This window comes from Macrobrachium nipponense, chromosome 34 (genome assembly GCF_015104395.2).
Source record: "Macrobrachium nipponense isolate FS-2020 chromosome 34, ASM1510439v2, whole genome shotgun sequence".
NCBI classification, from domain to species: domain Eukaryota; kingdom Metazoa; phylum Arthropoda; class Malacostraca; order Decapoda; family Palaemonidae; genus Macrobrachium; species Macrobrachium nipponense.
In genome coordinates, this window is record NC_061095.1 from 48,085,932 (window position 1) to 48,098,431 (window position 12,500).

General features: G+C 39.2%; 1 protein-coding gene across 3 annotated transcripts in view; it reads left to right on the plus strand.

Annotated features, from left to right (window-relative positions):
• LOC135208031 (cuticlin-4-like) overlaps window positions 1-12,500 on the plus strand; it is a 132,752-nt gene that overhangs the window by 94,936 nt on the left and 25,316 nt on the right. The window lies entirely within an intron of this gene.

The window sequence follows — 12,500 nt, forward strand, 5'->3', positions numbered from 1 at the left end:
TAATTTTTTTTTTTTTTTTTTTTTTTTTTTTTTGTCATCACAAACCTCCGTCAAGTTCGCTGCACCTGAGCTATTTCGAGACTAAAAAAATAAATAAATAAAAAAAAAAAAAAAACTTCGGCACAATCAAGTTTCCTGTACAGCGTATAATCAAGGCTACCGAAAAAATAGATCTATCTTTAGGTGGTCTCTGTATAACGCTTTATGAGCCGTGTTGGCCTGTGTTGTTGCGTTGCCAGAAGCACGATCATTGTTAACTTTAACCTTCATTAAAATAAAAACTACTGAGGCTAGAGGGCTGCAATTTGGTATGACTAATGATTGGTAGTTGGATGATCAACATAGAAATTTGCAGCCTCAGTCATTTTTAAGATCTGAGGGGGGGAACAGAAAACGCTCGGGTGGGCCCACATAACAATCGCAATAGTTTTCATTTACAGGAAACTGAACCCCTTGTCTGAGGAGCAAATCACACACCTCCAAAGGATAAGCAAAGCCTGGTAGAATTATCTCTTCAAAATGGATAGCTTCCTTGATACTTTAAACACTGCTGCTTTTCCAGAGGCGATATAGAATTTCCTGTCGTGTATCAAAATCGAGTTCCCTCGTGTGTCAGAAGAAGATTTAAAAAGAAAAATGAAAAAAAAAAACGTGAAGGTGAAGGCTTGGATCCTTCAGCCAAGGACACGGAAGGAATTATGACTTCCCATTTCGAAATTACAGCAATATCGTAAACCTCGCATGTGCGGTGCTCCGTAGGGTAGAACTCTGGGTCTTGTTTAATTCTATTTAGTTTTTTTCCGTTATTATTTTTTTTTTTCTCTTCAACTTCGTGTACCTAGATGTTTATAATTTCGTTAGTTTATATTATCAAATTTCTATTTCTCTTCTATTTTCACGCATCCATGGGGCCTCTGCACCACACATATTTGTATACTGTTCAATAATAATAATAATAATAATAATAATAATAATAATAATAATAATAATAATAATAATAAGAATAAGAATAATAATAATAATAAGGACGACTCACTGTCCCCAATTCGTAGTAGCTATGATTCCCATGACAAAAGTACTGCAGAAGATGGATGCTGCGTACCAACTCCAGAATTAACCATCTGATGTTCATGGACGACATCAAGCTGTATGGTAAGAGCATCAAGGAAATAGATACCCTAATCCAGACTGTAAGGATTGTATCTGGGGACATCAGGATGGAGTTTGGAATAGAAAAGTGTGCCTTAGTCAACATACAAAAGGGCAAAGTAAGAAGGACTGAAGGGATAAAGCTACCAGATGGGAGCAACATCAAACACATACATGAGACGGGATACAAATACCTGGGAATAATGGAAGGAGGGGATATAAAACACCAAGAGATGAAGGACACGATCAGGAAAGAATATATGCAGAGTTGAACTCAAGGCGTTACTCAAGTCAAAACTCAACGCCGGAAATATGATAAAAGCCATAAACACATGGGCAGTACCAGTAATCAGATACAGCGTAGGAATAGTGGAATGGACGAAGGCAGAACTCCGCAGCATAGATCAGAAAACGAGGAAACGTGACAATACACAAAGTACTACACCCAAGAGCAAATACGGACAGACTATACATAACACGAAAGGAAGGACTGCATCAACATCGAGAACAGAGCACTGGGTCAATATCTGAAAACCAGTGAAGACGAGTGGCTCAAGAGTGCATGAGAAGAAGGACTGATGAAAGTAGACGAAGACCCAGGAATATACAGAGATAGGAGAATGACAAACAGAACAGAGGAATGAAACAACAAACCAATGTACGGACAATACATGAGACAGACTAAAGAACTAGCCAGCGATGACACATGGCATGGCTACAGAGGGGAGAACTCGAGAAGGAAACTGGAGGAATTATAACAGCGGCACAAGATCAGGCCCTAAGAACCAGATATGTTCAAAGAACGATAGACGGAAATAGCATCTCTCCCATATGTAGGAAGTGCAATACGAAAATGAAACCATAAACCACATAGCAAGCGAATGTCCGGCACTTGCACAGAACCAGTACAAAAAGAGGCATGATTCAGTGGCAAAAGCCCTTAACTGGAGCCTGTGCAAGATACATCAGCTACCTTGCAGTAGTAATAAGTGGTACGAGCACCAACCTGAAGGAGTGGTAGAAAACGATCAGGCAAAGATCCTCTGGGGACTATGTTATCAGCAAACAGAGAAGGGTGATACGTGCAATAGACAGACGTGAGTGGATGACAAAATCAAGAAGAAATTATCAATCATAGATGTCGCAATACCATGGGACAGAGTTGAAGAGAAAGAGGAGGGGAAAAATTGATAAGTATCAGACCTGGAAAATAAGAAAAAGAATGGATATGGGGCATTGCCATGGAAAATTGTACCATAATCAAGAAAAACACTAGGGAACGATCACCCTAAGATCCCTGAAAGGAATCTAGAAAAAACTAGAGGCTGAAGTAGATCCAGGTACCATGCAGAAGAGTGTGATCCGAGAAACCGGCGCACATAGTGAGGAAAAGTGATGGAGGCAAGATGCAACGGAACCCACCCTAAAAAATACACCCAGTCGAATTGGAGGACTTGATAGACGACAAAAAAAAAAAAATACTAATATATAATAATAATAAAAAAGGGATGGATCCTAAGGAGCAGGATGCAAACCGGAAACCCCACCATTATACATACACCCAGTCGAATTGGAGGACTGTTAAGGGCAAAAAAAAAAAAAAAAAAAAAAATAATAATAATAATAATAAACAACCAAAAACAATTACGCAGCTAACAAAAACCATGTCCTAAATAGACATTTCCTTCCTTTGGTCTGTTCGAATTTCAAGCAACTGTACCTTTCCGTGTTAATGTGTTCCAACATTCTTGAAAGAATGAGCTTTTTACTTTAATGTCAAAGATATATATCCAATCTTTTGAGCTCTGCCATGTATGATTCAATAAGTCCTTTCGTTCATTGTATTGGGGCAGCTTGGAAAGCGGAATATATTGATTATTAGAAATTAACATTCAATGATATTGTGTATTCGTTTTGATAACCTGTGTCAACTCTCAGTTTAACTGTACGGTACTTCACTTGGATAATAATAATAAAATAATAATAATCATATAATGAATAATAATAATAATAATAATAATAATAATAATAATAGATTGATGCTTCGGTCGATATTCATAATTTTAACACATTGTCGCCAAGTACATTTTTGCATTCTATTTATTTGTATGTCTTGAGATATGATAATTATATCATTATTATTATTATATTATGATTATTATATTATGTAGTATTATGCAAGCCAAAACACCTTCCTCTTGGGCGAGACACTATATTATAGATATTCATGATAGAATGGCTTTCTCCGGTTAACAGCTTTTTTGAAATTGTTCATATTTTCTAATTATTTCTTTCTGCATTCGTTTCAGTTTACTAATGGGACACATAATGGGGGTTTGCATTTACCCAAGTATTTTTACACGCGACAGCTGTTTCGTCAACCTATAACGTATTGACGTTTTCAAGCGTACTGATACAAATATGTTTTGTTGTTGTTTAGGATTAAGCTGGCTTTATGCCAGCACGGGCTCTTGCTCATAGAGCAGCCCGTAGGTCATTTGAATTTTTGGATGTGGAAAGGTGATTTTTAAGATATGAGGTGAGCCTTTATTTATGATTTCTATGGGTTATGCACGTGAAATGGTATGATTTGAAAAGGAAAGGAAAGGTGAACAGGCAAGGTTACAAACCCCTTTAAACCCTAAGGTACCCATTAGTAGGAGATAAAGATCGATAGTAGCGAGTCCTGGCGAGTCAGAGATAGCCAGTAAGGAAAACGAAAAATTTTTAGTCGTAGAAAACGGAAAAAAAAAAAAGCACATTAATCTATGGAGTTCAAGTACCATGTTTCACTTAACGACAATAGAATGAAACAGCGCGATCGTTTAGTGATAGAGATTCGGCGAGAGAAAAACGAAATATTATAAGTTCTAGAGAAAGCAAAACAAAAGTAAACAACAGCTTAAGCAGTAGTTAGAGTGACAGTTGAAATATTCGGTCGTTAGACGTGAGGCGGCCGAAAAACGGAGGGGAAAGGAGGATTGTTTGTTAGTAAAAGAAAAAGCAGTTTAAATGCTATAAACACAGCTTTTCTCTCGAAGGAGGTCATCTGGAACTGATCTCTAGGTCCAACAGAACGTGGACGAGCTCAGAGAACAGTTGATGATCGTTCTTTTACAGAATGGGTTTTTTTGCCTTCGAGGAGTTCTGAATCGAAATTCAGATTGAGGAAATCATCTGGGAGGGAGATCTCAAAGTTGAGGGCTTCCTGGAAGATCTCTTTAAACAGTCAGTCGTTGTAGTATTGGTTGTCGAGTATAAACTCTGTTAATGAATTTGATTTGAATTCGTCGTAGGTCATCAGGAGCTTGTGAATTCCTTGTTCTCCTACGAACCGGAATTCACTTCCAGAGGCGACTGATCTGAGTTTCGGTTTGCAGGTCTGGATTCCCATGTCTTGCTTAACTGGGAACTCCTCTGTTTGTGTTCCAGTTTCGGCATACAAAGCGGGAGCTTCTGTGATTGTCTCGACCTGCATATCTTCAACTGGTTGTTTCTGGTTGTTCTGTCTGAGTTCCTGCTTCGCAGACGAGCAGGAGGTCGGCGTCTTGGCGATGCAAAGGCTGGAGGATAACCTGAGGGGTTTGGGGGTGGGGGAATAAACTGAGGGGTAGAGGGAAAAACCTTAGGGGTCGGGGGGGTTGGAAGGGGTTTGGGAATTGGAGGTTGGAGGGAAGGAAGGATGAGGGGTTTGGGATATAATGACGTGGTTTTTGGTTAGAAGGATGAGGAGTTTGTGGTGGAGGAGGTAGGTTGGTCCTGGGATCAATCCTTGGTTGGCTTGGAGGTCGTCTTGGGGCGGCTGGCGGTCTTGAGGTCTTGCAGGTGGTGGAGTTATGCCCTTTATCCTCCAGATCTTCTCCAGTCTGACAGGGCATCCTCTGAACCATGCATGGTGCGACTGGTGACAGTTGGGCATCGGGCAACAGTGTGGCCCTTTGATTTGAATTTCTGGAGGCAAACGTCAGTTTCATGTTTCAAGCTGCATATTCCGCAGACGTGGTGGGAAGTACATTCTCTCCTGTGGTGTCCGTACTTCTGGCACTTGAAACATCGAAGTGGCTCAGGAACGAAGGCTTCTGTGGTGGTAGGTGCCGAGGATTCCGAGATCGATGAAGGGAGGGATATATTCCCTTAAATGTTGCCTCCACCTTCAGGGTTTCCTCAGTCGTAGCTGCGTCTTTCTTTACTGTGCATCTTGATGCACTCAGGATATTGTAGCTGGAGAATTCTTTCGATGGGAATGTATCTCGGGACTTTACAAATCATCCCTTTTGTGATTTTATCTGCAGGATCTAGGAGAAGGCAGGAGGGGTCGTTGCTGAGGAGGTCGGCTGAATGCTGGTCTTTAGGGGAAATTATAAATTCCCCTTTCAGATTAGGTCTGGCATGAAGTTTTGCTTCGGGGTGTTTATTCTCCAATGCTAAAACAGCTGCATATGACGATTGGCCTTGCGATGCTATTGCCTTGAACTTGGCAGTGTGAGGAGGAGTTTGCAGGGGTCGAAGTTTGAGATGGTGTCCGAAGGCCCAGGACGTTGATGATGGTCTTCAAAGCTTTCTTTCGCTTCTTCTGTACCATCGAAAGCCCTGCTCGTCAGGGGAGGGCAGGTTCCCACCAGCGAGGGTCGGGAGACGATGGACGCTTCTCTGCCATGAGAGAAGAGCTCAAAAATACGTTCTCAAAGAAATCTATAAATAACGACAAAAGTGTTACGCAAGACGATACAAATATGCCAGCCTATGCGTTTTGTGACGTCATGAGGACGAAAGTAGTACAATTGCCAGATACCTAGTTTTAAGTATTTACAAAAGACTATAGTGAAACATAAAATAAGACAAATAAATAAATATGTTAACAACAGAAATTAAATAAAAGTTGAAAGTAAGTTATTATATGCACATTATACATAAATATATATTAATACATATATGTCTAATTCACTGAAAGTCAGTGTGCGCTCCTGTCCGCGTTGTGGGGCTTTGTGCTTTGCGTGGTTGAAGGACTGCCTCCTACACGAGGGCAAGGATCGGTCTGCCTCACGTTGGATGTTAAGGCTGGGACGTTGCATGCGATGCTGACTGCTTCTGATATCAATAAACGATTGTAGTTGCCTTCCTTGTGTATTATTTTGGTGTTTGTGAGAAGTTCTTGTAATGATGGTTTTTTTATTGTGGGTATCCACAAAGTGCTGATGAATGCTCCTTGGTTTCTGTGGGCCTGCATGCGACGTTTGAGTGTGGTGTTGTGTGTCCGATATAAGCATTTTTGGGGGACTGACATTGCTCGTCAGCACAGACAACTTGTATACTATATCAGATTTAACCTCTTTCTCCGTCGATGGGGCCGTACTATTTTTCATTACCAAAGAGGCCCGTAAGGTTTGTTTGCAGTAAATCCTTGCTGTTATTTTGTTATATGGCGCTAGGGGGTGGTTCCTCTTCGCAGTATACCAAGGATGGCTTTCCTTTCATCTTCGTGGGTGTTTGTTGTATGGTATCTGATGGTATATCACTATTTCTTTGTCTTTGTCTTGTGTGTTTGTTCCTCGGGGTCGGATTATGGAAAGCCTCTAATCTCTTTTTGACAACTTGCTGGATCATGTCATCTGGATATCCGTTATTTGTGAGCAGCTGTTGAACTCTGTTTGATCTCTTCGTTATAGTCGCTTTCCACGTGGAACAGTGTGTTATGGCGCGTTTTATGTATGCATTTACCACAGATCGTTTTATATGCATCAGGGCATTCTCCTCTAGCATTTAAACATCTTCCAGCGTCTGTCTTTTTAGTGTATACGTGGTATTGTATTTGTTGTTCTTCGGGTCACAAGTACGTCCAAGAAAGGGAGCATCTCTCATCACTTCTTTCTACCGTAAAATTTAATGTAGAATTTGCTTGTAGTTTATTTACTAATTCTTCTATGTCATTGTCGCCCTTTTGTTGTGATAAAGATATCATCAATATATCCCATAGATTCTGGGTTTTGGGTGTTCTTCAAATGTGACCTCTTCTGTGTGTGCCATGTATGCGTTTTACGAAAAGAACCCCAGGGGTGGAACCCATTGCCACGCCGTCCTTTTGTCGATATATTTCGCCCCTATGTGAGAGGAATGGGGCTTCCTTTGTACATGCTTCCAGCATCTCTTTTAAGATTTTTTCGGGGATCGGTAATGGTGGTTTTCTCAGAGGGGCGGTATATCTTGTCCATGATGATTTGTATTGTTTCATCCACTGTACGTTAGTAAATAAACTTTCAACGTCCCAGGGATGCTATGTCTTCGTCGGGTCAGCTAAATCAAAAACAACAACATATTTGTATCAGTACGCTTGAAACGTCAATACGTATAGGTTGACGAACAGCTGTCGCGTGTAAAAATACTGGAGTAAATGGAAGAACCCCATTATGTGTCCATTAGTAACCTGAACAATGAAGTAAAGAAAATAATTAGAATATTGAAGCAATTTCAAAAGCTGTTAACAGTGAGAAAGCATTCTATTCAATGAATGTTGTATCCGTGAAAATTGTGCCCTAGAAGTAATATATAGATATCTGTGTGCGTGTTTGCTATAGGTATACACACTATATATATATATATATATATATATATATATATATATATATATATATATATATATATATATATATACACGTATAAAGCAATGAAACTTCACGTCATTGCACCTTACAAGGCAGCAAGAAATGATTTTTTGCAAATGCACTGAGTTAATGACCCAAAAAAAAAACGCGCATTCCTGTCTTTTTCTGTTTCCTGCTTTTTTTTTATCCTTAAAAACCTCCTCTGATAAAGAACTCACAGCACCGTGATCGCTGTGTCAGTCGAAAAGACAAAGTATATACTATTGCGGGGGTGAGTCAAAAGGCAGGCATCGGGACGTGAGATCACCTGAGCGTGACAGTGGGTTGGTTGAACGACCTTCGCTGCATCCGATTCCTCGTCAAGATGTGTCCGACCTGGTTTCGTATCCTTACCAGCAATATAAATCGAGAAGAGCGTTATTATTATAGTATATTATATGGTATATTATATATATATATATTATATATATATATCTATATATGGGTATGTATAAGATATTATTTCAGTGTAAAAAACCAATGATTTTACCAAGTGATTAATATTGGTAATTTGCAGGCGTGAAACGTAATTCCCCACAACATTGTCTTCTACCTGACAGGAGTTTATGACCAGAGAAGGCGTCATGTAATTATGTCTTTTCCCAGAACCTACCTGCCTGTGAATTGGTCACACCTATGAGATGGGTGATCTCTCTCTCCCTCTCTCCGCATATCTATTGCTAATCCTATTTCTAACTGTCCCTATCTATTTGTACTATATTTTCTAATCATTCTCTCTCTCTCCTCTCTCTCTCTCTCTCTCTCTCTCCCGGTCCCTGGATATCTACAGCTAATCTTATTCTTCTCTCTCTCTCTCCCCCATCTCTCCTCTCGGTCTCTCTCTGCCCTCTCGCTCTCTCTCTCTCCTCTTTGGATCTACTAAGTAATCTATTCCTTCTCTCTATATATCTTCCTTGTTATATCATTCTCTCTCTCTCTTTCTGAACAAGATCCTTCTGCAATACCAAGAGACAGAAGGATCTTGTTTGTTCCAGAAAATAAGAAAGTGCAAAAGAAAAAAAATGCATGGAAGTTTATAAACTAAAAAGTAAGATAGAAAAATGCTAAGAACAAAAGATTATCCAATCAAAAAGAAAAATGAAAAACTGGGGCTTGGAAGAAAAAAAACTAGTAAATATCAAACAAACCCAAAACTATTGTACTCGTTGCCAAAAAAAAGATGAATAAAGAAGAACAATAGAAATAGGGCCTCTAAAGAGAATTGAAAAGGAATTAACGAATGAAAAAAAGGAAATATGCAACATATTTGGCAGAAAGATATAAGAGAATTCACCCCTAGAATTGATAATGAAGATAATTTGGATACAGAATTAATAAAGGGATGAAAATAGTGGAATATTTAGCAGACATAGATATTAATTAAAGCCTGATATTGTGCAGGCCTATTAATGAAATTAAAATGGAGCAGCACTGGGGCCTGCCTGGTGGGTCCCTGCTAATTTTTTGTTAAAGAAAGTAGTTCATTCTATCACAAAAGCCACTTGCAATATTATTACGACAAAGTGTAGATACAAGCAAGATTTTTATGATGAGCACAAATTACATATTTACCAATACTTTCAAAAAGTGGATCAAGACTAGAGGCAGTAATTTATAGACCTGTGAGTCTAACATCACATCTTATGAAGTGTATGAAATTGGGTAATGAATGAAAAATATTATGACCATTTAATAGAAAATAATTTGTTTAACATAGACAAAAACATGGTTTTTGTACCCGGAAAAAGTACACCCAACCCCAACTGTTTAGTCCCACCTTGAGAACTATACAAAAAATATGAAAAGCAGAAATGAAACAGATGTGGCTTTATCTAGGCTTTTTGCAAAAAGCTTTTTGACAAAGTAGATCATAATATATTAGTGAAGAAAATTAGAAAACATAATCTGTGGATAAGTAGAGAAATTACTTGTGATGAAGATAGGAAACGCGCCTACAAAGAGACCGTAACAAAGTATATGATTGGGCAGAGGTAAATAGGATGGTATTTAACTCTGATAAATTTGGATCAATAAATTATGGAGACAGAGAAGGAAAGCTATATGCATATAGGGGACCTAATAATGAGACAATCACAAATAAGGAACCAGTTAAAGACCTTGGTGTGATGTTGAATAGAACCAATGTTTATGCAATTGATCAAATAGCAATTCTATTGGCAAAATGTAAAGCAAAAAATGGAATGTTGTTACGGCACTTCCAAAACAAGAAAAGCTGAACACATGATTATGCTTTATAAAACATATGTTCGTAGTCCACTTGAATATTGCAATATGATATGGTACCCACACTATCAAAAGGATATTGCACAAATAGAGAGTGTACAAAGGTCCTTTACAGCTAGAATAGAAGAAGTTAAGGATCTTGACTACTGGGAAAGACTACAATCCTTAAAATTATATAGTCTAGAAAGGAGAAGAGAACGCTACATGATAATTCAGCATGGAAACAGATAGAAGGAATTGCCGGAAACATCATGGAGCTAAAATATTAGAAAGAGCAAGCAGAGGTAGATTAATAGTGCCCAAAAACTATACCAGGAAAAAATAACGAAAACACACAGGACATTAATCCACTACGCACCAGCATCGACAATGCAGCGTCTATTCAATGCGTTGCCAGCTCATCTGAGGAATATATCAGGAGTGAGCGTAGATGTGTTTAAGAATAGGCTCGACAAATATCTAAGCTGCATCCCAAACCATCCAAGATTGGAAGATGCAAAATATACCGGAAGATGCACTAGCAACTCTCTGGTAGACATTAGAGGTGCCTCACACTGAGGGACCTGGGGCAACCCGACAAGATGTAAGGTCTGTAAGGTAAGGTCTCTCTCTCTCTCTCTCTCTCTCTCTCTCTCTCTCTCTCTCTCTCTCTCTCTCTCTCATTTACAACTGCTGCCAGTCACGTAAAAGATTATCATCCCTCAACCTACCGTGAGAATTCCCATCTCCCGCAAGGTATCAATTACCTGGATGGCCAGTGGAGGTGTCATTCCATCCCCAGATGATGAATCCTCCAGCAATAATAATAATAATAATAATAATAATAATAATAATAATAATAATAATCTCACGAGTCACAAAATTGGAGAAGAAATCCACGATGATGTGAGTGTAAATATACTTTTATTTTAATATTACACTCACGTCATAGTGGATTTCTTCGCCAATAATAATAATAATAATAATAATAATAATAATAATAATAATAATAATAATAATAATAATAATAATATTCGTGAGAGAGAGAGAGAGAGAGAGAGAGAGAGAGAGAGAGAGAGAGAGAGAGAGAGAGAGAGAGAAGGATTAGGATGTCTTAAAGATTTATTAGTCTATCCAAAGAGAAGACATCGTGCGCTCACTCATCTCTAGGAGCAGGTTTTACTGTTCATTTACAGTGTCCTCCTAATGATTTTGTCTAGCTTTCTTTTAAACCCTGTTGCTGTTTGAGAGACTCTGTCCCCTTCCATCTTTAAGACGGAGTTTTATTTGTTGCCGAACATCAAGAGTACCATTTGGGGTTCCGTCGACTCATTCTGCCATACCCTTTGTGGGAGTTAAACTATTCCGCCCACCCCTCCCCCCCATGGGTTGGGGTCAAGGTCCCGCGCTAGAGGTCAGTGCTTTTTGACAAGACACCAAGTTTAATGGCTTGTTGTAGAGCTTCAAGTAGACAGCTGTCAATCCATTTCTGTTCACAGCCCAAGCCTGAGTGGGGGCTGTCAAGCTTTGGACAGACGGTTTTGAAACCCAACACCTGTTTCAGCCTAAATTTAACGGTTCGTAACATTTGTTCTCAGACCTTTTATATGGACATCCGTAGAGCTGGTATCTGAACTAAGCATCTCTTTTGTGCAGTAAAGATTGAAATAAAGTGCCCCAAAGCTCACATCTATCTGGACGTTTCTGTCAGTGACGAAAGCTTACGCCTGTTCGTCTGTAGGGATTTCTTATTTTTTCTAGAGCTCAATGCAAAGTATTGCCAAACGTAGCGGTTATCGTGCAAATGGAACTTCGAAATTTCAAGCTAAGATGCAGTGCATTACTACCCCAATACTCTCCTCCTTCTATTTGAATGCATTTTTAGCTATTTATTACTTTATTCATTTATTTTCTTTATTGATTTATTGTTTTATCTTTCTTAATAAGTGAGATCTCGCCTTCCTGTTACTTTGGAAGCTTCATTTTCAAGTCAGTGGCCCGGTTGGTTTGTTTAATATGAATGGATAATAATAATAATAATAATAATAATAATAATAATAATAATAATAATAATAATAATAATAATAATAATAATAATAATAATCTCCTGCTATGCTTTCGAATCCTCTCTTTGCTTCCCTATTCCCCAACTCTCATAACAACCCTTCCCCAAAGCGGCTGAAGGTCCTCCTTAATTGTTCTGGCCTGAGTTGCCTCTCCCGTTGGGCTCTGCTTCAGAGAAATGTAAATGACATTTGTAAAAATCATAAAATGAGAACCAACACCACTCTCTCCCGCCGGAGGGAATCACTGAGAACCATTACAGCCCCCTCCTCCCCCTGGCAAGGATCCGGCAAGGACGCAGGGCAGCCAACGACCTTCCGGGATGTCCTTGCGAGAGATCCTGAAGGACACGAAGAGTCGGCCGCGTGGTTGGTTCCTTGGGGAGATTTCTCGCTCGAAGGATGTCTCATTCGTCTGTGGTTGGAG